Below are 26,283 nucleotides of genomic sequence, written 5' to 3'. Positions count from 1 at the left end.
GTCCGTCCAAAATAAATTTCCACCAGAATTCTTCTGTTTAAATGTATACTTTCATAAAGGGAACACATTTTTCTTGGACAGACCTAATTTCAAATATTCTGCGCGCCGTGTGATCTGATCATGTTTCCCATATGCTCAGCCACATATCAGCTGTTCTTCTTTTAGTTTTGTTTATTGCTGCTTTCAAGGGGGCAGAGTAGGGTTTATTCGCAGATTTATAGATCTTGTCAGTATCTATCTCTGGAGCATCTGCTGTTGTGCCAAGAGCAGGGGACACAGCAGATACAAAAGGGACTTTTAAGAGTGTCGCCAAGAAGCTCGAGTCAGAGTTTCAATGCCTCCCATGGAACACCCACTCTTCTTTACCTGAAACTCCTCAGAAAAACACTCAATAGGAACTGACTCTTTTTTTTGGTTTCGTTTTAAAAGATTATTTATTTGAGAGAGAGAGAGAGAGAATGAGTGAGCAGGAGGGGCAGAGGGAGAGAGAAACTCAAGCAGACTCTGCACTGAGCACGGAGCCCAACTCAGGGCTCGATCTCACAACCCTGAGATCACGACCTGAGCTGAAACCAAGAGTCAGATGCTCAACCGACTTTGCCACCCAGGTGCCCCAGAACTGACGTTTTTTGAAGTATCAAGTGTAGTGGTCGTTGTGGACAATTTGGGGATGTTAAGATGTAGCCCTTGTTTCTAGAATGGAGGGTAGGAGTTTGGATAATCACGTACCTAAATATCATTCAAAGCCAACCTCATGAAGTGCCATGGATAGAGTACACAGGGCAAAAGAGGAGTAGGTTCAGCTTCGGGTTATTTGAATCTAATATCCCTCACTGTCCCCCGGTGCACACATTCACACCTTTACTGACAAGAAGGCTAAAGTACAAAGGGCACAGAGCTTAGCAACAGCAGGCTACATTGTCAATCTGACACTTTGAGGAGCTTCAAAGACCACTGTCTGTGAAAGGAGCGAAGCATCGTCATGTGGAAAAATACATTTCTGTGCAGAAAAGATCCTTTTGAGATTCCTGGAGGCACTGAACCTATTTCAGATCTTTTTAGGGCTTCTGCTAAGTGGGTGCCTCCTTTAAGAAATCAAAACACAGGAGACATGTGGGAGCCGCCTCAGGTTTGTTGTAGGTCTTGTTTTGGCCTTGGGGGTCTCCATGAATTGCCTTTTGCCCAGATGTTGGTGGAAGGGTGGCTCTCAAGACTTCCTGGGGTGCTCAGTGCTAATAGGTTTTTTGCAGCAGTGACATGAATGCCTGGTGCACCTTGTTGGTATAGTAGATCCTCACTTGCTGCTTGTTTGGGAAAAAACAAAACCAAGGAGAGAATGTGGTCGTGTTTGTAGAATCCAGAGGAGAGAGAGAGAGAGAAAGAGAGAGAGGGAGAGAGGAATAGAGGCTAGGCCACCCCCAAGCTTGAAATTCATTGAGCTGCAGATGATCATTAGGATTGAGGAAGACCTGGGAACGTCAGCTGCACACATAAGCAGCCCCCAAGGAGTGGCATTTACCTGGATCCATGAATTCCCTACAGTCCAAGGTCTAGACCTCAGCTGATGGGTCAGCACACCAAGATCAGGTCTTCTGGTCAGAGCAGAGTCCCAGTAATCAACAGTGGGAGAATGACAGTTTTAGTAAATTCTCATGAAATATATAATTAGCCAGCAGGCTTGTGTTTGCTAAGCAGCATATTCTTTCCCTTTATGCAAAAATACCTGGAAAGGCAAAGTACGGTCAGAAGATTGCTGGGATGTATAGAATCAGTGTGAGAGGTAGGAGGAGGGGTTATTTTAATGGCTGCTGCCATTGGACTGGCATAGTGTGAAGTCTTCCCTCCCCTGCAGGCAAATCCGGCCACAGTCCACGGGCAGTGGGCCAAGACTGCCTCTGCCAACAGTGTGGGGAGGCGCTGCTGCCCTGGGGATGGCCGACCTCTCCGACCTTCTTCAGTAGGCTGCCCTTGAGGGGTGACCCCTCCCGCCTCTACCAGAGCCCCAGAGGCATGTCCTCACTCTAGAAGATTAATACAGACAACCCTCTTACTTGCATGTACAGTGTATTTCCCCAAACGTGCACGTGCTAATGTGCAAAACTCTGACACTGAGCTGACATGTTTCTATGCCAGGAAGATTAAAAAATACATTAATATTTATACGAATGAGCATATAAAAATACAGGAGGTCCCTCATTACCCCTAATCCCTTAGCCACAGTTCCTGATTATATATTTCCAGCTTCCCATATAGTTCTTTGATTTTTGTGTTTTCATAACTAAATGTAAACAGTGGGCAAGCTAGAGTCCAACAAGCTCCCTATTGGCCACTTTTGCTCCATTTAGGGAGTTCCGGCTTTGTCTTCTCTCAACTGCATTACTGTTGTAAATTCTCCATTTCTTGCTTCTAGTGGTTTCAGTTAACATTTTATCATTTTCAATTTATCTATTTATTTATTTGTTTTTAAAATTTTATTGATTCACAGAGAGAGGCAGAGACCTAGGCAGAGGGAGAAGCAGGCTCCCTGCGGGGAGCCCGATGTAGGGACTCGATCCCAGGACCCCAGGATCACGCCCTGAGCCAAAGGCAGACCCTCAACCGCTGAGCCACCCAGGTGCCCTTTGAAGTAGTGTTTATATCCCTTTAAAACAGAGATTCTCAACCTCAGCCTCAGCACTAGAGACATTTGGGGCTAGATAATTCTTTGTTGTAGGAGGCTGTCCTGTGCATTTGAGGATGTTTAGTAGCATACCTGGCTTCTACCCACCAGATGCCAGTGGCACTCCCCAATCATGAAATAAAAAATATCTTCAGATATTGGCATATATTCCCTGGGGGACAAAGTTGCCCCCAGTCGAGAAGCACCGCATTAGACTGTCCAACTTTGTTGACCCTGCCAGGAAAATTTGCATTGGGCCTCCCTACTGCTCCAGCAAAATGTTCTACTTCTTGAGTCCATTTGCTCACAAAGCTTTCAGGGCTGTAGACGGGAGGCAGGAGGGGTATGGAGAGGCCTCACATTCATCCTGTGCCAGTGAACATGTATCACTTAGTGAAAACTCGTATCACACACACTCAAATCTGTGCACCCAGCACCCTACCTCCTTGGCCTGCTCCCCACCACACAAGATGAGGCCTGTGCCTATGCGGTGCAATTTGGACAACTCCGCCACACTCACACTATGGTATTATGCAGACAGTGCGCCTGGAAAACTGGTGAGATATTTCATGAACTCCGTTTCTAGAATTAAACTCGTGTCTTGGCCTCTGGTACCCTGGAGCATAAGGAATGACAACAGTGAGGGGCTAGTTAAGACTGATTAGAGGGCAGGCCACCTCCATCATCCTCAGCCCAGCTGTTGGGACTCTCTTACTGGAGCAACAGAGCAGAGGACAAAGGAGAGCAGAAGGACAGTGATCTGCAGTCTCTTCCATATATCAGGTGCCATAAACAGTGCTGCTGGCCACAGAAGTAGTCAGAGAATATATTCACTGGGACTACACTGATAATTTCTCATTTTGAGTGTATTGGTTAACATTTTAAAAAAATGCCAAGCATAAAAATAGATCGATGGAACAGAGTAAAGAGCCCGGATATAAACACACAATTATATGGTCAATTAATTTATGACGAAGGAGGCAAGAACATACGATGGGAGAAATACAGTCTCCAAATGGTGCTGGGAAAACTGGACAGCCACATGCAAAAGAATGAAACCGGACCACTTCTTGTACCACACACAAAAAGAAAGTCAAAACAGATGAAAGATCTAAATGTATGACCTGAAACCATAAAAGTCCTAGAAAAAAACATAGGCAGTAATTTCTTTGACATCAGCTATAGAAACATTTTTCTGGGTATGTTAAAAGGAAACCAAAGCAAAATTAAACTGTTGGGATGATACTAAAATAAAAAGGAACAGGAAAGAGACCCATCAACAAAACAACAAGACCAACCAACTGAATGGGAGAAGATATTAGCAAATGATATATTCCATAAGGGGTTAATATCCCAAATATATAAAGAATGCATACGATTCAACACCAAAAATATTAATAATCCAATGGGCAGAGGACCTGAATAGGCATTTTCCCAAAGAAGACATACAAATGCCCAGCAGACACAGGAAAAGATGCTCAACATCACTGATCATCAGGGAAATGCAAATCAAAATCACAGTGAGGTATCACCTCCCACCTGTTAGGTTGTCTAATATCAAAAAGACAAGAGATGACAAATGTTGGCAAGAATGTGGAGAAAGAGGAACCCTTATGCACTGTTGGTGGGAATGCAAACTGGAGCAGCCACTGTGGAAAACAGTATGGAAGTTCCTTTAAAAAAATTAAAAATAGGGCAGCCCGGGTGGCTCAGCGGTTTAGCGCCACCTTCAGCCCAGGGTGTGGTCCTGGAGACTTGGGATCAAGTCCCATGTCAGGCTCCCTGCATGGAGCCTGCTTCTCCCTCTGCCTGTGTCTGTACCTCTCTCTCTCTCTCTCTCTCTCTCTCTCTCTCTCTCTCTCTCTCTGTGACGCTCATGAATAAATAAATTAAATCTTTTTAAAAAATAAATAATTAAAAATTAAAAATAGAACTATCATATAATCCAGTAATTCCGCTTCTGGGTATTTATGCAAAGAAAATGAAAACACTGATTTGAAAAGATATATGCACCCCTATGTCTATTGCAGTGTTATTTGTAATAGCGAAGATATGGAGGCAACCCAAGTGTCTATCCATAGAGGACTGAATAAAACATGCACGCTCGCGCGCTCAGGAATATTACTCAGCCATAACAAAGAATGAGATCTTGCCATTTGCAAGCACACCGGTAGACCTAGGGGGTCTAAGTGAAGTAAGTCAGTCAGTGAAAAACAAGCAATTTCGCTCACATGGAATTTAAGAAATAAAACAAATGATCAAAGAAAAAAAGAGACAAACCAACAAAACAAAGCCCCCAGATTCTTAAAAACAGAGAATAAGCTGACAGTTGCCAGAGGAGAGTTGAGGGGGATGGATGAAATAAAGGGGATTAAGAGTATGCTTATCATTGTGCGCACTGAATATTGTATAGAATTATTGGGTTATTATATTGTACACCTCAGATTAACATACTGTATGTTAGTCATACTTCCATTTTTTTTTTAAGAAAAGAAAATACAAATTACAAATAAAAGAATGCCCCTGGGGTTTGGGCAGTTGGGTTTGATCTGAGGGTCTGGGCAGCAGAAGGCAGGGAAGGTGCTGCAGAGTCACTGGGGCAGGGCCAGGACTGGGGGTACGCAGCTGCAAGCCAGGGAACCCCAAGGATCGATAATCACCACCAGCAGCCAAGTGAACGGCATGGAACAGATCCTCCCCGCCAGCCTTCAGAGGGAACATGGCCCTGCCAACACCGTGACTTCAGACTTTTGGCCACCAAAACTGGCAGATACCACATTTTTATTGTTTTAAGCCTCCCAGTTTGGGGCCTTTTGTTACAGCAGCCCTAGGAAACTAATATACAGGCCAAAAAAGGTGTTGGGACAATTGACTTTTCCATTTGGGAAAAAACCCATGAAGGTAGTAGATCACTACTGTCTGCTATCAAAAAGCCACATTCTTGCTAAATTGAAAATCCAACTACGAAAAGCAAACCTTCAGCCTTCTGGAAGAAAATGTAGAAAATCTTTGTAGCCTCAATGTAGAAAAGAATTTCTTAAAATGCAAGAAGTGAAATGACCTAAGAGAAGATTTATCTATTTGCATCAAAATTGAAAACTCCTGGGATGCCTGGGTGGCTCAGTTGGTTGAGCGTCAGACTATTAACCTCAGCCCAGGTCTTGATCTCCATCCTGGGCATGGAGTTTACTTAAAAAAAATTGAAATTGAAATAAAAAATTTTTTGAAAATTGAAAACTCCCATACACTATAAGACACCACAAATAAAATTAAAAGGTAAAGCACAGACTAGGAGAAAGTATCCATAATCTAATGTAGTCCATAAATAATCAATTTACATGTTATATAAAGAAATCCTAGAAATGAAAGGACAAGTGACCCAATAATACCACAGGAGGATATGAACAAGCACTTCACAGAACTGAAAACAAACGGTCAGTGTATAAAAATGGGTTAAAGACTGATCTGTTGGGAAAAGGGAACGCTATACAAAATTAAAATGAATCAGTTCTGTGTATATCAAGGTATACATCTGAAGATGTTAAATGAAAACTGCAAGCTGCGGTGTAAGAAAGCACTTGTCCATAAAAGACGAAGCAATACCACATAGTATGGGTGGATACCTACATGGACTAGAAAATTAAAAACATGAACTGAAAAGTTACTACATTCATCGTGTTTGTTTCCAGGGAAGAAAGAGAATGAGACTGAACATAAGAACAGGATTGAAGATGGAAACAGGGGGGAACTTGAGTTTCCTCTGTCATGTTCTATTGATTTCATTAGGAGGAAATCTGAAGAAAAATGTTAAATTTGTTCAATTCGGTGGTGAATCCTAGGGTGCCTGTTACGGTGTTCTCCATAAGATTTTGGATCTCTTGAACTCCTGAAAATGCACGTAATAAACAGTTAAAGGCTTTCCGGGCATTTCTTGAAAACATTTTAAGAGTAAGGAATTTAATCAGAGAAGAGGTGTTTTTAACGGAGGAACAAAACCATGCATTTGGTTCTGCGATAATGCATCATGTGTGTTGCTAAGACTCACAGCGTGATGCAAAATCATGCATCAGACCCACAGAACTTATGGGGAAAATGGTATTAGGCACACCACACTCAGTCCATTCATCAGTGATGTGTTAAGATGGAAAGATAAGAACCTAATGAAAATAGCCCAGTTTTATGCATGTTAAGTGATTAAGAAATGAACAATTCCCTTAAAGACCTCCTGAAATTTGCGGAAGTGGGCGTAAGAAGGGATAGACTAGCTTGTGAGTTATTGTGAAGCAATGGAAGGAAGGTTACCTGAAATCTAGTAAATTGTGACAGCAGGTGTGGCTAGGCAAGGCTCACAACACGGGGTAATCCAAGGTGGCTGGTAGGTGCTGGAAGGGTAGGTGTGTGTGCGTTGCAGATTCCTGCTCAGCTTCGTTCCCTGTGTCCACTCAGGGCAACCTTTTGCACCCTTTTCACTCCTGACATTTTGTACTGCATAGTTTTGTGTTGTGCAAGCTGTCTTGCACATTGTAGGATGTTCATCATCTACCCTAGTAGATGCTGGTAGCAGATCCCTCAGTCATGGCATGAATATCTCTAGACATTACCAGATGTCCTCTGAAGGGGCAAAACCACCCCAATTTGGAACTGACCTAGTGTTTCTGACAGACAGAATTGCATAGAAGTAAATATGAAATGTTGTGATATATTATTCCCTAATATATCAATCATGGTGGGTGAAAAAAGTTCCTATTTTCAAAGCACATATTATAGCAAAAATGGCTGGATTTCATTAAAGTACTGAATTTGCGCTTTATATATGAAGGAATCATTGTGTTTTAAAAACTGGACTCTAGGGACACGTGGGTGACTCAGTGGTTGAGCATCTGCCTTCGGCTCGGGTCATGATCCCAGGGTACAGGGATTGAGTTCTGCATCGGGCTTCTTGCAGGGATCCTGCTTCTCCCTCTGCCTGTGTCTCTGCCTCTCTCTATGTGTCTCTCATGAATAAATAAATAAAATCTTAAAAAAAAAACAGACTCTAGGTTTCATATTGAATATAACAAAAAGATGAATATAAGCTAACAGTAAAAGTCAAAACAACTTATACTTTTAATACCTAAATAAACATACATGGCAATAACAATTGGAGGTAAGCTGACTTAAAGAAAACAATTCAATAAAAAGTGGAACACACAATTAATGTAAGTAGAGTGTTTTGAACTAACAGATAAAGAATTTCTATACTTCTAGTTATGAACCTCAGAAAATGTTTAGTAGATGCAAGACAACCACGATAATAACTAAACAAAAATGTTAGGCTTCAGTTGAAAAAGGACCCAGAATGCCATCAATTTAGGAATAGTCCAGTGAAAAGGTGTATTTCATAGTACACTGCACAGTTTTAATATTATATTTGGTTTAAACTATAGTTTAGAAGACATATCTCTTTTAAAAGTAGTCCTTGTATTGGTTTTGTAAGTAATTTGGAAAATTGCATTTTGGTTTTTAACATTTACGCCAACTTTCTAGTACATTTTTACAGCCAATTTATACTTTAATAATGGGGTATAAAGGCAATTATGAGGAACTCTTCACTGCTTGTTCTTAATGGTTGCCAGTAAAATCGGTATAATTAGGCTTTCATGTAAGGAACTGGGTTTTGTTCATGCAAGAAGAAAATCATTTCTGGTAACTTATTTGGGACTGGGCAAATTGGAATGATAGAAGCTTTAGAAGAAAACTTTATGAAGTGTGCTGGTACAGAAGAGCCATCTCTTACTCAAGGCAATCATCTGAAATTTTGAAGTGATCTTTCCTCCATAGAGTGATACATGTACATTTTTCAACATGAAAAAAATGTAGTGTAGAGAAAGAGTATTTGAAGAAATAGACACTGCACTGAAATCATTAGCGATTTTAGTGTGACCTTGTAGTCCTGAAAGGAAGTACGCATTAAATACTAATAAAAAATAATGCTACTTTTGTTTTAATTTTTTATTATTTTTAAAGATTTTATCTATTTATTTGAGAGAGAGAGCACGAGAGGAGGAGGGGCAGAGGGAGAAGTAGGCTCCCACACCCAGGGCTCCATCCCCGGACCCTGAAATCATGACCTGAACCAAAGGCAGAGACTGAGCCACCCGGGCACCCATAAGGTATTTTTAATTACATTGCTCAGTCTGAACTTTTTTATTTTTCTGAGCAGGAACGGCATCTTCCCACCCTACTCTACTGCTTCTCTTACAAAGTGGGAGCAAGATAATAAAGCTAAGTAAACCTATGCATCATTTCAGTGAGCCATTGATTCATGGTTTTTGGTTAGATTTCAAGTTTTGTAATTATTGAATTAATTGTCTCCATATTCTATGTAAAAAATGCAATCTTGAAATGGAGTACAAAACACAACTTTTTGTTACTCATAGCCATTATTTGGTTTCTTTTTCAGAGCAGGTAGGGCAGATAAGATCAGATTACTCTTAATCGTATCCAACTTTAATTTTGGTTTGAGTGTGTCTAAATTGCACTGTTCGGTTTTCATACAACATCAGAATGCTTTCTGTCAGTTCTGGTTTGTCTTGGGCCATTTGCTCCAGTGACAGTGCTCATAGGACATCAATCCTGTGCCCAAGAGAAGAATGTTAGTTAGTAGGCACACAAGCCACCAGATGGCTCCCTTAGTTTTTTGAATTTCCACTTAGATAAATAAGTTGGCTTTCTCTGAAAACATTACTTGAGTAAATTTTGCATAATGCCCTAATGTGGTAATGTGAGCAGATCTTCATGATTTCAAAGTGAATTTACAGGTTTAGAGCTGGCAGGAGGTTACTATGCAAGATCATCAGGATGGTTTTACTACATGCATCATGACTTACCATCTTCGCTGGCTTTTCTTTTTAATTTTTTTTTTTTTTTACTCAAAGTTGAAATGCCTCATCTTGTTTCTTATTCTTTACACTGTGCCTTAGAAGTCTGCTTACTGGGCATGACCTTCCCAAAGACAGGGTTGGAAGTTCACACCTAGAGCAGAATGTAGAAGTTGTGTGTTGCTCATCTGACATAAATATTCTCTGCTAATCTTGTGTACTCACTTCTCATAGTTCTCACTACTGGGCACCTTCCCATCTGTAAAGTTCTCCAAAACCCAATGGGAGCATCTTTAACTAAAAGGAAACAAAAGCAAGGGATTATGGGAGTGTTTGCTCATTGTAGTAAGAATACAACATGAGATATACCATCTTAAATTTTTAAGTGCACAGCATAGTTATCACTAGCTGTAGGTCTAACGTGATGCAGCAGATCTTCAGCTGAAGAAGTTCTAGCGTTTTTGGTAATAGCCATTCTAACAGGTACGAGGTAATATCTCACTGTGGTTTTGCTTTGCATTTCCCTGGGGATTAGTGACACTAAGCACCATTTCGTATACTTGCTGGTCATTTGTCTGTCTTCTTCTTTTTTTTTTTTTTAATTTATTTTTTATTGGAGTTCAATTTACTAACATACAGAATAACACCCAGTGCCCGTCACCCATTCACTCCCACCCCCCGCCCTCCTCCCCTTCTACCACCCCTAGTTCGTTTCCCAGAGTTAGCAGTCTTTACGTTCTGTCTCCCTTTCTGATATTTCCCACACATTTCTTCTCCCTTCCCTTATATTCCCTTTCACTATTATTTATATTCCCCAAATGAATGAGAACATATAATGTTTGTCCTTCTCCGACTGACTTACTTCACTCAGCATAATACCCTCCAGTTCCATCCACGTTGAAGCAAATGGTGGGTATTTGTCATTTCTAATAGCTGAGTAATATTCCATTGTATACATAAACCACATCTTCTTTGTCTGTCTTCTTAAGGACATGTTTATTCAAGACCCTTGCTGCCTTTCAAAATCTGCTTCTTTGATGTTTTTACTGTTGAGTTGTAAGAGTTCCTTATAGACTTTGGATATTGACTCCTTATCAGACATATGGTTTGCAAATATTTTCACCCATTCCTTAGGAGGTTGCCTTTATGTTCTGTTGATTGTTTCCTTTTCTGTGTAGAAACTTTTTAGTTTGATGTCATCTCATTTGTCCATTTTTGCTTTTGTTTCCTGTGCTTTACCTGTTCTTTTATCTGAGAAACCATTGCCAAGACCCATGTCAAGGAGCTTTCCCCTATATGTTCTAGGAGTTTTATGGTTTCAAGTCTTATATTTAAGCTTTATCCATTTCACGCTGATTTTTGTGTATGGTATAAGTGAGTGGTCCAGTTTTATTTTTGTGTGTGTGGATGTCCAGTTTTCCCAGCACTGTTTGTTAAAGAGATTATCCTTTCCCCATTTTGTATTCTTGTCAATCTTGTGATTGACCAGTTGACCATATGTGTGTGCATTTACTTCTGGGGTCTTAATTCTGTTTCATTGGCTTATATTTCTACCCTTATGCCAATACCACACAGCTTTAATTATAGTCATTTTGAAATATATTTTAAAATCAGGAAGGGTGATGCCTCCAGCTTTATTTGTCTTCTTCAAGATTATTTTTGCTATTTGGTGTTGATTGTGGTTCCTTATAAATTTTGAGATTGCTTTGTTTCTGTTTTAAAAATGTCATTGTGATATTGATGGCTTTGGGTAGGTAATATTGACATTTTAATAATATTATGTCTTCTAATCCGTGAACACAGGATGTTCTATTTACTTGTATCTTCTTTAATTTATTTCATCAATGTTTTGTAGTTTTCAGTGTACAAGTCTTTTTTTTTAATATTTTATTTATTTATGCATGAGAGACACACAGAGAGAGAGGCAGAGACATAGGCAGAAGGAGAAGTAGGCTCCTCGCAGGGAGCCCGATATGGGACTTGATCCTGGACCCTGGGATCATGACCTGAGCTGAAGGCAGATGCTCAACTGCTGAGCCACCCAGGCGTCCCAGTGTACAAGTCTTTAACCTCCTTAGTTAAGTTTACTCTTAAGTATTTTTTTATGCTATTGAAATGGGGTTGTTTTCCTAATTTCCTTTTTGGATAGTTCACTGTAAGTGTACAGAAATGCAACTGATTCTTGTAAGTTGATTGTCCTGCAACCTTATTGATTACTAATAGTTTTGTGGAGTCTTTGAGTTCTTTACATAAAAGATTGTGTCATCTGTTAGATATGGCCTTTACAATATTGAGAAATTCCTTCCAGACCTACTTTCTTGAGGGTTTTTATCATGAAGGGGTGTGAATTTTGTTGAATAATTTTTTTCATCTATTAAGAGGATCATGTGATTTTTTTTTATCCTCCATTCTGTTAATGTGGTGTATCATATTAATCATTTTACATCTGTTGAACCATTCTTGCATCTCACGATTCAACTGCACTTGGCCATGGTATATGACCCCTTTAATGTGTGGTTGAATTAGGTTTGCTAGTAGTTGGTTGAGGTTTTTTGCCTCTCTGTTCATCAGGCATATTGGCCTATAGATTTCTTTTCTTGTAGAATCTTTGGGTGGCTTTGGTATCAATGTAATGCTAGCCTTATAGAATGAATGTGGAAGTGTTCCCTTGTCTTCAGCTTTTTGGCATAGCTTCAGAAGGATTGGCACAAATTCTTCCTTAACTGGTTAGTAACATTCACACGGGAGAGCATCTGGTCCTGGGCTTTTCTTTGTTGGGAGCTTTTTGATTGCTAATTCAATCTCCTTACTTGTTCATGGTCTGTTCAGATTTTCTATTTCTTCATGATTCAGTCCTGGTAGGTTGTATGTTTCTAGGAACTTATCCAATTCTTTCGGTTATTCAGTTTGTTGGTGTGTCATTGTTCATAGTAGTCTCTTACAATCTTTTGTATTTCTGTGGCATCAATTGTAATTTCTCTTGCAAAATTTCTCATTAAAGATTCACCACAGGAACTGTTGAGTGTCACTCCTTTCCTAAATGCACCACTCTAGGTCTCGTGGTGCAGGTTATCATAATGATGAAAGAAATCCATGAGGAGAAATTCACCCAATGTTCTTGTGACCACCAGATGTTAGGTGACAAGGAGGAGGAGGCAGGCTGCACTGAGCAGACCTTCATCAATAATCCTCTTTTCTTTTTAGGGTTAGAATCACTTTGTATTGGCCTCACTCAAAACCACTCACCAGAAAACTCTAGGAACTCAGAAAGTACTAACTCCTGCTGCTGAACCTGTGTCTCCCTGCCAATCTTACTCCTCCTTCAGTCACTTTTTACATAGCAAGCTTCTTTTGTAGTTATCTGAGGGCAAAACCTGTGTATAACTTTGTTAGCAGCTGTAGGGGCCCCAGGAAGGATGGGTGAGAAATCTTGGGAAAGTTTTAGAGCAGTAGATCTCAGATTTTAGCACACATTAAGAATCACCTAGAGATTTTGTTAAAACAAAGATTCCTGGGCCCCACATTCAGAGATTGGGGTAGGAAAAGAGGTATAAATTTGCATTTCAAATGAGCTCCCTGGTGATTCTGGTGATGCTGATGCTGGTGGTCCAGGAACTAGCCTTCAAGCAGAAAGACTTTTGAAAACATGCTTTTAATACTCAGTTTTTGTTACCTGTCGGGAGGGATGCCTTTGTAGGTAAACAACAGGCCGCAGCCACATCAAACCATTTGCAAGTCCAAACCAAACAGGATTTTATGAGACTTGGAACTCTAACTTTCATTAGGGTGCAAAGAAACCTAATTTGGTCCATCTCCAGAATTCCTATCAAAGAGAACTTTTGGGGTATCAATGTGAGAAGAGGAAGAATGTTGGAACATCACCTAGAGAATGTTCCTACTTGGTTTTATGTCTTCAGTTATATCTAGAAGAGATGATTGAGATATATCTCAAGACATCATCCCATTAATAACACAGAGGGATTGATGCCAGTTGTTGAACATGAGGAGACATGATGAGTGATGAGAAATGTGGCAAGTCTGTGACCAACCTCCTCCAACAAGTCACTGCAAGGCATTCTTACCAATCTTTCAACCCAACCATTACTTCCGGGCAATGAGACCCAAAGGTGACATCTTAGATAAGATGACTGCTGATGGATCCTCTAATCTCAACTAAAGTAAACAGAGATCCATTGTCCCAAACCAGTGACTGGCACAAAGCCCTGATTCTCTTGACAGAGAGTATACATGAAATAAGAGCCTTTCAAGCCTTTTTTTTGAGAATGATACTGCTACTCTGGAGAAAAAAATTCATTTTTTGAATGGCCCTGCTGAATCAATAAGGATTCATATTTAGGCTTTTCTCATCCATGGAAAGGTGGCTACTCTTGGCAGATGATGCTGAGGACCTATTGTGTGTGCCATCATCCTTTAGCCTTTTCCGCCTTAGAATTAATTGCAACCCAAGGACATATATCAAACCATGTGTTTGAGTAGTTCTCAGAAGCCAACAATAGAGCACCTATCTTCTGGAATTTATTAATTCACTCAACAGAGACCTTTGGTAAGACTCTGTGAGATGATAGAACACAGGCCCTGACTCTTGGACTTGCTGCCTTTGGGTGAGGTGTAGATGTATACACACAAATAATGACAGACTTGTTAATTTACATTACATGAGTAGCAGACATTCAGCCACCCCCAGTGTGCTTGGGCAGCATCAGGGATGGAAGGACTGGCCTGGAATGTGCAGATGGTACAACCTTAAGGAAGGAGGATTTGCGAGGCAGAACCAGGATTTCAAGACCAAGTGGCCAGAGTCTGGAAGAACATAGACATATGGACATGAAGAAATGTCCATGTTGTAACTTGTGTGTAGTCTCATTGCCTACGCCCAATTCTGGGACATTTCAGTCACTCCATAAGTATTTTGAGACTGATTGCAATATATTTTTGTTTTACAGGGTGGGCAGCCTTGATGAGAACTAACAGTTTCTCTGCATCTGCCTCCCTCCACATTCAGCTTAATAAAAGACCTTATAGAACTCCATGTAAGAAAGAATGGAATTTCTTTAGAAGAGATGTATTAAGGAGATCATTTATCACTCAATGCTGCACTGTTGATGGCAGGTCAAATCTGGGATTCTGGTGTGAGAGAGCTTAGAGCTTCAACATTCCACGTTGCTTTCTCTGACCACTATTCATTCATATATTTGTTCATGCATCCAAAAAATATTTACTGAGCACATCCTCGGTGACAGGCCCTTTCTAGGCATCATTAATATAGCAGAGAACAAAATAGTCAAGGGCCCTGAACTCACAGAGCTCATTACCTAGGAGAGTGAGACCTGTAGTAACAGGTATACACATAAATGATCACAGATATTTCCAAATAAGGTAGTGCTGTGAAAACCTGATGAAGAATCACTGGTGGGAAACAGTAGGTTTTGGTTTTGGAAGTAAAGTGGTGGTAGACAGGTTTGGCTGGTTTCCGGCCTGCAGGCAAGTACCGGTTATGGACACAGTGCTGGTCTCTAGAAGTCAGAATTACTGGTAACATTTGATAACATTTGCTAACGGAAGTTTTTGTAGGAGTTATTTAAACCCCTTGCTGGTTTCTAAGAGAGGCAGGGTCTGTAACTGGAGAGTCCCCGTTTTACTGATCACAGAGGCGTATTAGGGGATGTGAGTGGAGAAGCAGCTGCAGGGCAGAGCAAATTGATGTGTACATGGAAAGAGTGAGAAATGGGAGAGATCCAGGAGAGGGAAACCTGGATCCGGACATGCCAAGGGGGAGCTGGGGGAAACTAGAGCCTCTGATGAGAGCTTGGGCAAGGAAGGATTTTAGAGCAAAAACAGAGCTGGCTCATCATGACGTGTGTCCCCGTTGTCGTCTGGGCAGAGTGAGAGGCCACCTCTGTCCTCCGTGCTGCCTGCAAAGCTCGGCAGGGCCTTCGTTGCTCGTTAATGCTATTCTGTGGCTGGATCCTTTTTGGTGAATTCAAAGCAGGGTTGAGTTGGGTGTCCAGGCAGGTGTGGCGCATCATGAAGTCCCATCACGGCCCGTGGGAAGTAGGAGATCGGCAAAAGGAGTCAACACTCCTGCACTCTAAAATAATTCCAGAGAGGTCTGAAATTAGCACAGACTGTAAAGTCATCCCCTGGAAGTCATAGAAATGTGTCCTTCAGGATCCTCATGTAGAAAAGAGAGAAAATCATTCTTTATGGAGCTGTTGTAAAGATTATGTAGCCAAGTGCTTGCCACCCTGTAGCTGTTATGGACTGTGTGCCCCCTAAATTCATGTTGAAATCCTAACCTCTAAGGCGATGGTATTAGAAGGTGGACCCTTTGGGAGATCGTTAGGTCATGAGGGTGGAACCTTGTGATGGGGTTAGCGCCCTTGGAAGAAGAGGCGACAACAAGCTCTCCCTCTCTGCTCTCCACCACAGGGGGGCATGGCGCCATTCGAAAACCAGGAAACCCAAGAGGGGTCAGCACTGGGAGCTTGGACTTCAAGAATTGTGAGAAATAAGGGTTTGTTAAAGCCACCAGATCTATGGTAATCTGTTAAGGCAGCCTGAACTAAGACAATAGCCATTCCATTCAATAAACGTGGATCTCCTCTTCCATTGCCTACGGGGGCATTTGGACCAGGTGACCTCTAAGGGCCTTACCATTTAAATTTGATGAAAGAGGGGCACCTGGGTGGCTCAGTCAGTTCAGCATCTGCCTTCAGCTCAGGGCATGATCCCGGGGTCCTGGAATCGAGCCCCACATTGGGCTCCCTACTCAGCGGGAAGTCTGCTTCTCCCTCTGCCCACTTGTGCGCTTGCTCACTCGCTCTCTCTGCCAAGCAAATCAATAAAATCTGTAAAAAAATAAATTTGATGAAAGATAAAAATCTCCATTCTTACTGAGTTTCTGATATTATGGCAGGAACAAAAGAAACATAATCATTGAGATGAATGCAGTGTCATTGAGACCACTTGAAACAAGAGTAAAAAATGAGAAAACAAGGTACACAGTTCACAAGATACTATTTAATAAACAAGTGACAGGATCCTGAAAGTGCTAATCGGCCCATCTCTAATGGCAGTATGTTGGAAAGCTGTGTGGACTGGACCTGGAGTAGAGTGTAGATGGGGGGCGAAGGGAGAAAAAGGATGGTTTAGAGTCCCTGGCGGAAGGAAGACAATATACACACAGGCATGGAGACAAGAATCCATGTGTTTCTGAAGAGACTGAAGCCTCCAGGGCGTCGGGCTGTGGGTGTGCACGCTCGTGGGCCCACACATCTTAATCAAGCAATCTCACTGAGTCACACGTAACTAATTTAGAACTTAACAATTATTTGGAAAGAGTCTGCAGTTGGGGAGGACGAAGATTTGTTCACTTTTTGAACACTCCAAGCAGGAGAATCGGAGAATTGTAGCTCAAAAAAAGGAAAAAGTGAGGTACCTACAACTCAGAGAGGTTGAGGAACTTTCTTAACCTAACGCAGCCGATGAGTAACAGAATTAAAGCAAGACTGCCTTTCCTGGCATCACTTTCAGGGCATCTCACCTCAGAAAGAAGAAGTGGTTATCTACTTAAGGAAACAAATCATGAAAAAGACCATAGAATTTATGTGAAAGCATGCCGAATTGCGGCCTGCACAGGTGAATGTGAGTCTTCTACTAGTCGTCTCACTAATCAGCCTGTAGATTAAATGAAACCAAGGCCTCCCCCATGAGGCAGCAGTTTCTTTGTAAGCCAAATTTTTTTCCAATTAAAATACACCCTAAATGATCATGTTCAAGTTTCTGCAGTAGTTTTAATATACATGAGCAGGTTTTTAAAATGTACTTCTGGATTTATATCTCTTTATCTTTGGTTGTATCTTCAAAGGGTAAGGAAAATGGCACTAGCCGAAATGGAGAAGGTTCGATGTTTATACTCTGGGGCTTTTATTTCCCTGAGAGTGTCGTATAGTTAACCAAGGGAAGGAGTCCCCTCACTGCCGAGGCTTGTCACTTCCTCAGATTTCTTACAGCTATAACTCTGGGTCTTCTGATGTAAGAATGGAATGCCATTGTTGGACAAAACCAAAATTTTGTAAATCTGCTTTAAAGAACGCAGTTGCCTACATTCCTATTGTTGTGAATGCAGAGAAGCCCCTGCATTTAGAAGGCTATTTGTGGAAGTGTTCGTATTTTAGAGCTTGATGGCAGGCAGCCTGTTGCCTGGGATCTAAATGGAAGGAGATGCTCCTTCTGTGGTCAAATAAAGCCCTGCTCAGCCTTCCTTTTCTAAATCTTCCTTTGGGTCTCACCAGGTAACATAATATGCTCCATCTGTGTCCAGATTTCTGCCTCCAGAGGTATTTGGTGTAACTGTGGAAGTATTACAGGCACATTTCCTTCCACCCAACTTTTTTAAAAATATAAATGTCTCAAATAATAACTAAACATGTTTGTCTAGCAATCTGCAGCAGAAGAGAGTCCCTGACGTGTCTCTCTTTAGCCATGTGGTGAGGGGGTCTGGGGAGCACCCCCAGATCCATGATCCTCTGTCTCTGAAATCAGCTTGCAGACTCCTGTCCTTGCTCCCCCCACTCCAGATCACCAAAGGCCTGAATAAGAACATGCATGTGAAAGTACTTGGTGGTCACAACTTTGGAAACCCTCACCAACGTCAGGCATTGGTATGTTTTTCTATGTGTGAATGGATTTCGAAGCTCCTTTATACCTAAACTCAGAAATAGTCTGTTTTATTCCTAAACAAAAAAGACATGAAAATAGCAAGTAGAATGTAACCTCAACTCAGAAATATTAATCCAAACAGGATTTTTAAAAATCCTTTCAGAGAATGACTATTCAGCCAGAATTGTTACTAATCATACAACCTTTAACAGCTCCCTTAAAAAGTTCCAAGTACATGCTGGGAATGTCAAGTGATGCTTTATTTTCTCAATGTTCGTCTCTCATCTTGGAATCTGGCAGGTGAGATTAGTATCATGAGGCATGCCTGCACCTGTTCCCAAGAAGGAAGGAATGTAAAGGATTCCAAAGCAGGTCATGTTTTCCTGGGAGATTAGACACTGTGGAATAGTCTGGTGTTGGCTTGTATAGATTGTTGCTCTTTTTAGGGAATATTCCTAGTTCATACGTGTTGAAGGTCAGAACGAGGTTTTTTCTGTTTTATTTATTTAAGGCCAAAACCATTTTAAGGTGCATCTGAGTACTTTTAGTAACAGACATATACCCAACATAACATTTGCTGTAGACGATTTCCAATTTCGTTCTACATCAAAGACCACCGCAGAATGAAATTTTGATATTGGATACTGCGCATATTTAAAATTGATGTCTCCTGCCCCACAGGGAACATTTTATCACTTATTTTCCTTTAAATCTGGTTGTTTCCATAATGGATTTACAGGCAGCACTTACATTTTTCAAAATAAAATAAATGCTAATTTCTCTCTCTTTCTCCACACATTACAAACACATTGGAAAAGGATTCTGTGGCACAACTTTCCAGTGTTTCATCACTATGCACACACCAAATGCTTTTTCTAGCTAATGCATACTTTATCAGGATTCTTACTTCGCTTACAAAATAGGATTGATGACATTTAATATTACGAAGAGAAGACTAAAGTCAAATACAAAACAGACTTGCATCTTGTTGACTTTAATTAGATGCTTTTCTGCTACAGAACTAAGAAAGCCATGTCCCAGAAAATAGTTTTCTGGAAGCTACAATCAGAACATGTTACTGTTAGTAATTTTAGAATTAGAGCAAACCATTTAGTTCATAGAGCAAACCGTGCTGAGCACTGGTTATTTATTAAGTCCTCACACCCACTCTGTGCTGGTTGAGGAGCAGAGAGCTGGACAAAGAAGTGACTTGTCAAAGTGATACAACTTAGGTTTGTGGTCCTGTCTCCCAGTTCCCAAGCTGTACCTGCAACAACTGTGGTTTTCAAATACAGGGCAGGGCTTTGGGTTCCCACTTTTGTTTCCACCAGAATAGCCCTGCTTCCTCGCTTGTGGGCAGTCTCTCTCTCTCTCTCTCTCTCTCTCTCTCTCTCTCTCTCTCTCTCTCTTTCTCTCTCTTTCTCTCTCTCTAGTTCTTTGCACTCCTTTGTGCATCTGGGTAGATGTTCCATGGAGCCAGATTTCTTCTGAGCTGTGCACCCAGGCCCATCACATTAAACCCATGCCTCTAGCAGCTGAGACCGTGACCACAGGCAGAGCCACCCTTGCCATCTGCCAGCTGCTCTGCCCAGGCGCCTGGCAGCGTGCGTGGGCCTTGTGGGTGGTGGGACTGAAGAACTGGCAGCTAAGGCTTTGCTGCCTTGTGAAAACTCATTACCTAAGTGAGGGAAGCGAAAATCAGGCTCATTTTGATTACAGTAGGCTACAACTTAAAGCCTTCCGCAGACATTAAACAATCCTTTTCAAGTACAGAAATAATAGAGAGGTCATGTCTCAAAAACATCAAGCCAGGATGTATTTGTGATCCGGGGTTAAGTAATCATGGGTCTGTGCCTGTTCACAATATTTCTTAACGTCTTGCTTCAAGTAGCATTTTTACTGACAGCATATGAATTCCTAAGCAATTTGCCTTTTGACGTTTTTACTGTGATTGTATACACTGTGTCCAGATGATAAATAATTTAGGGGTCTATGTTACAGACAGAGGGTGTCTTTGGGTGCTCTTCTATACAGGTGGTGACCCCTGGAAACTACCAGCATTAAAGAAATTAGGCCTTTCATTTTTTTTTTTTCAAAGATTTTATTTACTTGACAGAGAGAGAGACAGAGAGCACGAGCAAGGGGAGGGGCAGAGGGAGAGGGAGAAGCAGACTCCCTGTGGAGCAGAGAGCCCGATGTGGGGCTCCATCCCAGAACCCTGGGATCATGACCTGAGCTGAAGGCAGATGCTCACCCGACTGAGCCACCCAGGTGCCCCAAGAAATTAGACTTTAAAAAAAATCTTCGATTATACTCAAGGTCAGATTCTAGTGCATTGCTCTCTATATATCATAAGATAAATCTAAGAGCCACAGACTTTTTCAAATGTAGCATATTTCTAAGTAGATCGTGGTGGCCATTTAGCCTGGAAAATGTGCTCAAATGCCTCCCTGTGAGTGATGCAGAGATGCTGCCTCCATAGGACTGAACTACATTTCCAGACTTGCATCGCGCATTGGAGGGCTGATAGGGTCACGGCATTGCATTTCTTAATAAATGTGGTGGCAGTTTTTAAAATTAAAGACCTAAGGAAATACTGCATGTTTTTCTAGCAACCATTTTGTGCTAACATCTTGCAGGGACAGCCCTTCTGCTTTGTGATTCCAGTTGGCTGCTTGTAGAGATCCTGGGGCAGCACTGGCTATGACGGTGCAAGCATTTGAAATGCATTACAATTTTAGTCCATTAGCAGGGCTCCTGTCTGATGGTAATGGCCTCTGCAGGGCTGAGATAGTGTGTGATTGTGAATTGGCATCAGAGCAGTGATAAGTGGCTTGACGTGGCCCACATTTTAAGAACTGTAGGCTAAGAGTTACAGTCTCTTGGAAGAAGTGCTCCAGTACTGCATTGTTGGTATGGTAACGAGACCAAGCCGGAGACTTTGCTTGCACAGTCCCTTTAAAGGAGATGCTATCTTTGTGCTCTTGATGGCTGCCGAGATGAGGCAGCCTGGTTTCTCTACCTGCCTTTTTAACCTCACCTCATTCCCCTCAGTGACCCATGCCACAGAGCTGCCTTGGTTGCCAAAGTCAATGATTCCATAGAGGTCGCCACTGTTGTTTGGCTTTTGGTATATGTGTCCATGTCCTCTTTAGTCAGGTGCCTGCTTACAGAAAAGTCTAGAAGAAATTGTAGTTAGTCCTGGAGATGATAATTTACAGTAGCTCTTCAGAAAAGAAGTAACTTCTCCAAATTCTCTAACAAGGGGAAAAAATTTAAAAGATACTCCAACACGTGAAAAAACTAAAAAATAACTGAAATAATTCTTATTTCCTTACTAAAGTTTGGTATTTTTTAAAAAGATTTTATTTATTTATTCCTAGGAAACACAGAGAGAGACAGAGACATAGGCAGAGGGAGAAGCAGGATCCCTGCAGGGGGCCTGATGTAGGACTTGATCCCAGGACTCCGGGATCACAACCTGAGCCAAAGGCAGACGCTTAACCACCCAGCTGCCCCTAAAGTTCAGTATTTTGATTGATTCCATCCTTTATGCTTTCATGTCAGTGTGGTTGGGATAGTAGGATTCCCAGCATAATGGGGCTTTGGAACATGGGACAGGGCAGTTCTGTGTGTGTTTTTCATTCAATAAATCTTTTTTTTTAAGATTTATTTATTTTGAGAGAGAGAGAGAAAGAGAGAGAGAGTGGGGGAAGGAACAGAGGGAGAGAGAAAGAGAGCATCTCCAGCAGACTCCCCTGCTAAGCACAGAGCCCGATGCAAGGCTCTACCTCACGACCCTGAGATCATGACCTGAGCCAAAACTGAGAGCCTGACACGAAACCAGCTTTGCCACTCAAGCACCCTTCATTCAACAAATCTTGTGAATTGTGTATGCAGTGAGTGCCAGGGATGGTTATAGTTTCAAAACAGACAAAGTCTCTGCCTCTGTAGATGGACAGAACCAATAATTAAGTATAGTCTTTACTATGGGGGAAGGTGCTGAGTATTCTAGAGAAAATTAATCAGGGTTCCAGGAGGATATGGGTGGTCAGGTATAAACCTCATTGAGCAGGTGACACCTGAGCAAAGACTTCAGGAGCTGAGGGGTTAACATAGTGGGTATTGGGGGAAAGAGCATTGCAGGGAGAGGGAAGAGTAGAGGAAGACCTGAGGCAGGAATATGCCTAGTATGGCCAGGGAACTGCAGAGAGGCTAATGTGGTTGGGACAGAGCGAGGTGAGGGGATGAGAGACAGACACAAGGCTCCAGCTGCAATAGGAGGCTTACTACTATAGGACTGTGTAGCCTTATGTGGACTTTAGGACTTTGGGTTGACTCTGAGGAGAATGCAGGGCTACTGGAAGATTTTTAGCAGAGGTAAATTGTGATGTGTTTCTTTTTACTTTTTTTTTTAAAGATTTTATTTATTCATGAGAGGCACAGAGAGAGAGAGAGAGAGAGAGAGAGGCAGAGAGACACAGGCAGAGGGAGAAGCAGGCTCCATGCTGGGAACTCGACATGGGACTTGATCCCAGGACTCCAGAATCATGTCCTGGGCTGAAGGTGACGCTAAACCGCTGAGCCACCCGGGCTGCCCCTTTTTCCTTTTAAAAGAATCACTCCAGGGGCACCTGGGTGACACAGTTGGTTAAGCATTAGACTCTTGGTTTCAGCTCACATCGTGATCTCAGAGTCTTGAGATCAAGCGCCCTGTCAAGCCCTGCATTGGGCTCCGCAATCAGCATGGAGGTTGCTTGGAATTCTTTCTCCCCTCTCCCTCTGCCCTTCTCTCTCTCTCTCTCTCTCTCTCTCTCTCAATGAAATCTTTAAAAAAAAAATCACTCTGGTTGTTCTGCTATGTTGAGAATGGACTGTAGGGGCAATGGTGGACACAGACCATCACAGGGCTGCTATAGTGATCTACTTAAGATGGTTCAGACCAGGATGGTTGCAAGGGAGATAAGCAGATATAGTAGGAACTGGATGTTTTGAGGGTCAATATTCTCTGGCAGGTTGGATGTGGACATGGAAAATGGACTCAAGAGTGACACCAGGATTTCTGTCCTGAGACATTGGAAGGATGGACTTGCCATCAACTGAGATGGGGTAGATGAGAGTTAGAGCAGATCTGAGGGAAAGGTCAAGAGTTCACTCTTAGAAATGCTGAGTCTGATATGCCTGAGACCTATCCAAGTGGACAGTTTGAATAGGCAATTCTGTGCATTTATGCTTGAGGTCTGGGCTGTAGATAGAAAGTAGGGAGTCATTGGCATTGCCATTTGAATTTTCATCTGTGACCCAGGATGAGTTCACCAAGGTATGAGGATAGATAGAGAGGAAGACAAAGACTGGGGATCCCCAACATGAAGAGGCTGGGAGAAGACGAAGAGTCAGAAAGTAAAGTGGAAAGGAATGACTGGTGAGGTGGGCAGGAAATGAGAGCCATCCCTTGGAAGGTGAGTCACGAAGTGTTTCCAAAGGATAGCCATGGCCACTGATGTCCGATGCTGCTGGGCGTCAATTAAGTTAGGACTGAGCCTTGACCACTGCTTTGGAAACCCTGATGAGAGTCTTTTCAGTGAAGTGTTAGAACAAAAGCCTGATTGGAGGTGAAGAGAGAATTGTAGGTAGAAGATTTAAATGTGAGCATAGAACGGGTGTTTGAGCTTCTTCACTGCCAAGGAGAATAGAGAAATAGGGGAGTAGCAAGGGTGGGGGAAGTGAGATCAAGTTAGGAGGTTTCTGTGTGTGTGTGTTTTAATGGGGAAAAATACAGTATGTTCGTGTTTTGATGACAGTGATCCAGCAGAGAGAGGAGAAGGTTGGTACCATGGAGGGAAGTAAGAATCGTTCAGATGGGTCCTTGCATGTGGAGAGGGGATGAGGTCTGGTGCAGGACCAGAAGGACTGGCATTAGGACAGATGTAGTTGCCTGTGAAAGAGGAAGAAGACAGAGTAACTCGGTCAGATGCTTTATTTAGGTGGTGAGAGTCTGTGGAAATTCTTCTCTGATTTTCCTAGGGAAGGAGGAAACCAGGTCTTCTGCTGAGAGTCTTGAGCAAGAGAGACTGGAGAAGGGGGAAAGTTGCAAAATGGTCATCTGTGGGGAGGAGTCAGACAGTAAATGGCCTGGGGAAATAGACTATGACTGCCAGGCATTGTCAAAGGTCAGCATGGTCAGGAATCTAAAGTGGACCAGCTGGCAGGCTTGTGTGTCTTTCTGCCTCTGTGTTCAGCTGCACAGGTGCAGGCACGGAGTAGGCAAAGGGTTAGCTGCAACCAGGGTCATGGCTTTGCCAAATAAATAAGCTAGAGAGAGGACCAAGGGCATATGGGAGGGGTGATTTTAATGACTGGCTGTGAAATTTAATCTGGTTAAGGGAGCAAGAGAGAACCTGAATTTGGCTAAGGACAGTGAAAAGATGGTGGGTAGAAAAGACGGATGAGAGGCCCCCATGGGTTGAAGGATTATTGGAGTCCTGGTATGAGATGGAATGGGCTGGAAAGATTGAAGGTAGAGTTCAGAAAGGAGGAGACATGCTTGATATTAAGATTATGGAAGGGTTGCAGTTATTGGTGATGACAAGCAAGGTCTCAGTTATGATTTCGAGCATGAATGGATGATGAGGTTGGGTGGAGGACTAAATCCTTGGATGATCTGAGAGGACCTCCGTTCAAGACCTGAGGGTCCCATGCATGGGCAGTGTGATCTCCATGCATATTGAAATGACTAAGTAGTAATGGTCTTGAAGAGTGTGACCATGAGCAGGGAGCTCAAACCATTGATACATGAGGGGAAGCGATCTGGGGTCAAGAGTCACCAACAGCAATGAGGAGCAGTGGTGCAAGCTAGTGGTGGTGGCAGGATCATCTGTGTCATGTGATTGACAGGCATTGGCATTGGTGCCACAGTGGACCTCATTTCCAATCTCCACTCCACCACTGCTGCCTGGCAAATACTGACCCCTCTCAGTCTCTGTTTCCTCATCTGCTCAATGGAGACAATAAAAGTACGTACCCCAAAGATGAAGCATTTTGTGATGGTTAAATAAGATGGTGCATATAAAATGTTAAGCACAGTGCCTGGTAGATAGTAATTACCTAAAATATCACTATGATGTCCCTCTCCTGCTTTGAATCTTCATGTGAGACCCTGTGCCTCTAGTTTGGAGCATTGTGGCAGTTTCTCTTTCTATTTTTATGTACCAGCAACAAGTTGCTAAATAGGGTTCATTTGCCTCCATTTCTTAGCTTTTGCTCCATAAATGTATGGAGGGCAACTTTGAGAAGGATAGCCCAGAAAGAGGGAGTGCAGCTCGAATATTATTCTAAGAGCTGAGGGAGGAGAAGAAGCCACCTTCCTTAGTAGGAGAGGAGATGAAGACGAGAGGAGAGATGAGAAGTATGTCTAGAGCATAAATAAGCAGAAATTGAAACCTGAATTAATGATGGGTGGAGAGTCATGGATGGTCTCCCGGGTTTCTGGCTCCGGTGACCACACAGATGGGAAGAAAGGCTTAGAACACTTCATGGCAAACAGCTGCTTCGTTGATTGAGTGGGTTTCCATCAGATTTGGCAATAATCAGGACATGGACCCATTTCCAAAATCCTCACCGTGTTGGGAACCCTGTATACAGCCACAGAAGAATTATTACACAAGGTAGTGTCTTAGAGACATCACAATTACAACGCCAACCAGTGTCTCTTTACTCCGTACATTTCCCTATGTTCTGCACACACACCCGTCCAGTTTGTTTGTAATGATCATATATGGTAGTATTTCTTGAGCCATATGGCTCAAATGGTTTCATGGTTCCTGAATTGAACTTGTTTCTCTAGCCAATAAATTCAAAACAGACATTCATTTTATTGTGACTTTCAAAACCATATGTATCTCTTATAAATGCACTCATTGTACATGTGCTCAATTTCTAAATTATTTTATTATTTTTTTTTTTTTGAGAGAGAGAGCGCTCACATACGCATGGGGGAGAGAGAGAAGGAGAGGGAGAGTGAGAGAATCTTAAGCAGGCTCCATGTTCAACACGGAGTCCAACACGGGGCTGGATCTCATGACC

The 26,283-nt window shown here is 42.2% G+C and overlaps 1 protein-coding gene across 3 annotated transcripts in view; it reads left to right on the top strand.

Moving 5' to 3' along the window:
* Positions 1 to 26,283, top strand: part of CAMK1D (calcium/calmodulin dependent protein kinase ID) — a 431,996-nt gene that overhangs the window by 305,174 nt on the left and 100,539 nt on the right. The window lies entirely within an intron of this gene.

Source organism: Canis lupus, chromosome 2 (assembly GCF_003254725.2).
Source record: "Canis lupus dingo isolate Sandy chromosome 2, ASM325472v2, whole genome shotgun sequence".
In the NCBI taxonomy this organism is placed as follows: Eukaryota; Metazoa; Chordata; class Mammalia; order Carnivora; family Canidae; genus Canis; species Canis lupus.
Note: the sequence above shows the minus strand (reverse complement) of the source record. Positions and strands in the feature narration are given on the sequence as shown.